The 5,397-nt window shown below is 42.0% G+C and overlaps 1 pseudogene across 1 annotated transcript; it reads left to right on the top strand.

Annotated features, from left to right (window-relative positions):
* The first annotated feature begins 2,413 nt into the window (after positions 1 to 2,413).
* LOC311356577 lies at positions 2,414 to 4,917 on the top strand (annotated as a pseudogene). Its single transcript has 7 exons — positions 2,414 to 2,477; positions 2,890 to 2,975; positions 3,290 to 3,549; positions 3,760 to 3,885; positions 4,015 to 4,155; positions 4,267 to 4,441; positions 4,700 to 4,917. The product of its transcript is annotated as an uncharacterized misc_RNA (transcript).
* The last annotated feature ends 480 nt before the right edge of the window (positions 4,918 to 5,397 follow it).

The raw sequence follows: 5,397 nt of genomic DNA, 5'->3' as shown, positions 1-5,397 counted from the left end.
GCAGACCCTCAACCTCCTACCAGCAGCCATCTTCAGCACTTTGCACCAGTCTCTTCCTCTGAGCTATCTCAGGTAGTCTCACGGATGAAGCCCACTCACTGCCCCTCAGATGTCATTCCCTCTCAGCTCTTCAGAGATATCTTTGCCTTTATCTGTCCATTCATTCTGGCAATAGTAAACAGCTCACTAGCCACTGGTGTTGTCCCTTCCACTTTCAAGCATGCTACTGTGCAACCTCTCCTAAAAAAAGTCTTCCCTTGACTTAAGCGACTTGAAAAATTACAGACCCATCTCAAAACTGCCTATTATCTCCAAAATTTTAGAGAAAGTAGTTTTCCAGCAACTCACAGCATATTTGAACAGTTTTAATTTATTAGATAAATTCCAATCTGGTTTTAGAGCTATCCACAGCACTGAATCTGCCTTACTGAAAGTATACAATCACATTCTACTTTGCACTGACTCTGGTTCCTGCGGCATCTTAGTTTTATTGGATCTTAGTGCCGCATTTGACACTATTGATCATGACATCCTACTGCAGAGACTGGAACATAGAGTTGGGCTGGAGGGCACTGTTTTAACCTGGTTCACCTCTTACCTGAAAGACAGGACTTTTTCAGTTAAATTGGGACGTTACTCCTCTTCCTCTGCCACCATGAAGTGTGGGGTCCCCCAAGGTTCAATCCTTGGCCCCCTCCTCTTCTCTCTCTACATGCTGCCCCTGAGTTCCATCTTTGACAAATATGGCATCCAGTACCACTGCTATGCCAACAATACCCAGATCTACCGCCCAGTTGCCCCTCAGACCACATGTACATTAAACAAACTGTATAGCTGCCTCAATGATATTAAATCTTGGATGGCATGCAATTTCCTACAACTCAATGATAGCAAAACTGAAGTCATTATATTTGGTCCCCCTTCATCTGTCACCAGCCTCAGCAGTGCTCTTGGTCCCCTCTCTAATAACGTGCACCCTGTGGTTAGAAATCTTAGTATTATGCTGGATAGCTCTCTGAATTTTAATAAACAAATCAATAGTGTGGTCAGAAGTGGTTTTTATCAACTTAGAGTAATATCAAATCTTAAATCCCTTTTATCCTGGAGTGATCTTGAAATTCTCATACATGCTTTTATTTCCTCAAGACTTGATTACTGCAAAATTTTATACACAGGTCTTACACAATCTAACATCCATAAATTACAGATGGTCCAGAATGCAGCTGCCAGAATGCTCACTGGCACAAAAAAGAGAGAGCACATCACACCAGTCCTGGCTCATCTGCACTGGCTCCCTGTCAAATTCAGAATAAAGCTCTTAATGGCTTAGCCCCCCCTTATATTGCTGAAATGCTTTCCCCACACTCCACCTCCAGGTTGACCCGGTCATCCACAAAACAGCTCCTATCTGTCCCCCGTACACGTCTTAAAACGAAAGGTGACCAGGCATTCTCTGCTGCTGGCCCAAACCTATGGAATCCCCTTCCAACCCATATCAAGTCCTCTACCACCCTTGCCAGTTTTAAGTCTAATTTAAAGACATACCTTTTCACTCTTGCTTTTAACAACCCTTAACCTTGTTCTTACTTTTCTTTTACTACTTTTATTTTCGTGATTTTACTCTATTTAACCTGTTTTACTGTCAATGTTAATGTCACAGGGGAAAGTCTACACTCTAATAGAACATTTCAGTAGTGTGTGTTTAGCATACCTGTTGGAAATATAAAAACACAGTTGTGATCATTCAAGTGCGATCTCCGTACAGTGGCCGTTCCTGTATATAACTACTTCGGCGCTAGTCTGCTGGCGAAGACGGGTTTGCCCAGATTAAAATATACCCATTCAAGGTACCATCGAAGGCAGCACCTTCGATGGTCCGGAAGTCAATCACAATCTCCTTTGTTTTGCTGACGTTCAGCAGGAGGTTGTTGACACTGCACCACGTGGTCAAAAGGTAGACCTCCTTCCTGTAGTGGGTCTCGTCGTTCTTGCTGATGAGACCCACCAGAGTTGTGTCATCCGCAAACTTCCCCATGTGATTGGTGCTGTGGGTAGGTGTACAGTTGTGAGTCAGCAGGGTGAAGAGCAGGGGACTGAGCACACAGCCTTGTGGGGCCCCTGTGTTGAGTGTGATGCTGCTCGAGGTGTTGTTGCCGACTCGTCCAGAATCCAGTTGCAAAGCGAGCTGTTCAGCACCAGCTGGTCCAGTTTGCAGATGAGTTGTTGTGGGATTATGGTGTTGAAAGCTGAACTAAAGTCTATGAACAGCATTCTCACATATGAGTCTGCTTTTTCCAGGTGGGTGAGGGCTGGGTGAAGAGCAGAGCAGATTGCGTCCTCTGTGGAACGTTTGGCCCGGTATGCAAACTGAAAGGGGTCCAGGGTGGGAGGGAGGATGGACTTGATGTGAGTCATGAATTGTGGAATCCTGATGTTTCCCCAGGTGTGGACCCAGACACAGCTTCAGCAGAAGGTAGGTATCACATTTTCGGCCATGTGGAGCCCCCTGGCACCATTAGTGTGGTTTGTTTTGTCCCATTTCTTGAATTTACGCACATGATGTGAATTCGGGAATCATGACTGATTAAATTATGAATTATTTGCTTAAGTGTGGATGCTGGAATGTCGAATGTGGGGTTAGGGTTAGGGTATGGTTAGGGTTAGTAGGGTTAGGGGTTAGGTTAGGGTTAGGAATTTTTACTTAAAAATTAAAATTGCATAATGAGGTTTTAGTTACTAGCGCGTTACTTTATCCATGGAAGACGGAACTTGTTGCGTTTGTCGTAGTTGAATCTCAAGTGTGTAGCACAATAGCCAAGTTTTTCTTCGTATATTGTATGTAATGTGGTTGCTTGTACTCTTCATCTGTACTCATCTTTATTTTAATAGGAGATGCAGCAGTCGGTGATGGTGTCAACCGACATGTTTTGTCAATGACGTGCAGAAACTGAAGTCTGGCTTCAGTATCAATTTAGGTTTGTGTATATACTGTATATGTACATAAATATAGAATGTTGTCGCACATGTTAACACCCTTCCAGAAACTTAATCTTTTCACAATAAAATGTTTTAAGTAAGTAATTGCACTATTTATTGTTGCCTATTCCTTTGACTTAAAGTGCATTCAATGGGGGAATATTATTGACATGTTAACACTCAGCTTTATCTAAATAAACCACCAAAGATTGAGTTTTGGTTCCACTGTGATCATGCATGTTTAATGGCTGCTTGCCTTACGTAATGTTTTCACATTACATGGTGTCTAATACATTTTCTCTTTAAAATGAAGGCTCTGCTGCTCTTTCAAGCCTTTTTGAAGGGGAAAAAGAACATCGGGTTCCCTCTGCAGCTGTTGTGCTTCGGGAAAGCAACCTGTTTGAGATGGCAGGTGGAATGAAAGGCCATTCCTTCCTGCATGGTGGTTTTGGTGTGTCAGGAACCGGTTTGCCTGTAGTGACCCTGTTGACTGGTGGGAGCACAAACACCGCAGTGTCAGCTCTGACCCTACTGGACTGTCCTGATCTTGACCATCGGGAAACAATTGGTTTTGTAAGTAATGTTATTGAAAGTGGACATACAGTACACCAATTTTTTGTCATCTAACGCATCAACAAATAGATTCAGAACTAGATATTAAGCAAAAGGTGATTTGTATCTACCCTTTTTTGTGGATTGCCCCGAAAAACAACTGGATTGCCCCCAAAACAACAAACTATTCTGAAATTCTGTACTGCTTTTGTGGATGTCTGCCTGTTTTAGCTGAAGAATACAGAACTAACTGCAGAAGAAACCATCCGTGTGACTGATCTTTGCCTGTCCTGGGATCTCCCTGTTCCAACCTCAACCAATCACGACTGGCTGTTCCAGGAACTGCTTTCACATGCGGTAATCATTTTATAAATTACCTTATTGAAAACTATAATGGTAACATTAGTCTAACCAATTAGGAGGTCAATCGGTTTGCCATGCCACATCTTTAAATGTTGCCTTCTGTCCTATCAATTCTGTTTGCAGGTAATTCACTGTGTTAGGCTGCCTATCAAGCAGATCTGCAAAGGTCTTAAAGAGACAGGAATCTGGCCGCTTCTTTCAAGTAGACCAGATGTCGGACCCATAATCTTTCCAAGGGAGTCGAATGAGGAGCTTAACCCACAGGTTTGCTGCCTTCGTGTCTTAATTGAATTTATATTAAGCTATAAGTATTCCTGTAATTGAACTTGTTAGTCAGTGTAAAAACAATGCTTTACTATTAAGATTGTTCTGCAGCATCTAGTATCGAGTTTTAGTCTTGATGAAACACACTTGGATTTGATCCACTGTAGGCTGTCATCCAGAACATCCACTGGATCACAACCCAAATGTGACAGTGACGAGGATGACCCTGTTCCATTGGAGAAAGTCAGTCTCATCACTGGATTTTTGAGGAAATTCATAGAGGAAGGTAACACTTGTCTTTTTTCCAATTTCTCTAAATAGTGCATCTGCCATCTCTATTTGCACCTAGTTGTTGAGGGAGCTAGGACTGTTAAGAATGGACCAAAATATAGCAAGTGTAGTGCAGCTGAAGAGATGCCAGTTCTGATATAAAATAATCAGCACACTTGCTGCTTTTAGTGCAGCAAGTTGCATAGGCTCAAATTTCATCTTTTGGAAGGAATGCTTCTGAGGTTTCACGTACATTAAATGTTCTCTTCCATAGCGTCACCAGAGGTGCTGCGTGACCTCATGAGGTTCTGGGTTGGCTGGGAGCTGCCAGCAAAAAAACTATTTGTTGAAGTTGCAACCTCGACCTGCCCGACGGCTTTTACCTGCTTCTACAAATTGAAGCTCCCCGGCCACTACCAGACCTATCCGATCTTTCACCAGGAAATGATGATGGCCATCAGTTCTGTTAGTTCCGGATTTGGTCTTGTGTAGTTTAAAAACAAGGTCCCTTTTCTACAGTTAAACAGTTAAACTTTTATAGCATTTTACAGATATTACAGCACTTTCCAAGTTAAAAACAAGGTTCCTTTTCTAAGTGACGTTACAGATTATATAGAATCCAGACATTCGTTTTGTTGAGTTAAAGAGTTAATTTTTCAGATGTTCTCAAGACTCAAGCAAATGTGGCAAAGATTATCCTTTTGTGCTCACACAGAAGTAAAATTCTGGCTTCCTCTTGAATGTTGCCTAATGTGTGCACAGCCCTCCTGAACTACCAAGAAAGGTTTAAACATGTTTGAAGTGAGGACCAATAGCAGTTTGAGGTGTACATTGTATCTAATTGTGCCTTTCTTGCATACAATTCATAAATAAAAGAAAATCAATGTTTTGCTTTACCGTTCATTGTAAGGTTAAACAGTGATATTGGACAGTTAAACTTTTACAGCATTTTACAAATATTACAGTACTTGA

The sequence above is a fragment of the Micromesistius poutassou genome (assembly GCF_964030765.1).
Source record: "Micromesistius poutassou genome assembly, chromosome: 12".
Taxonomy (NCBI): Eukaryota; Metazoa; Chordata; class Actinopteri; order Gadiformes; family Gadidae; genus Micromesistius; species Micromesistius poutassou.
This window is presented reverse-complemented; position numbering and strand designations above follow the sequence as displayed.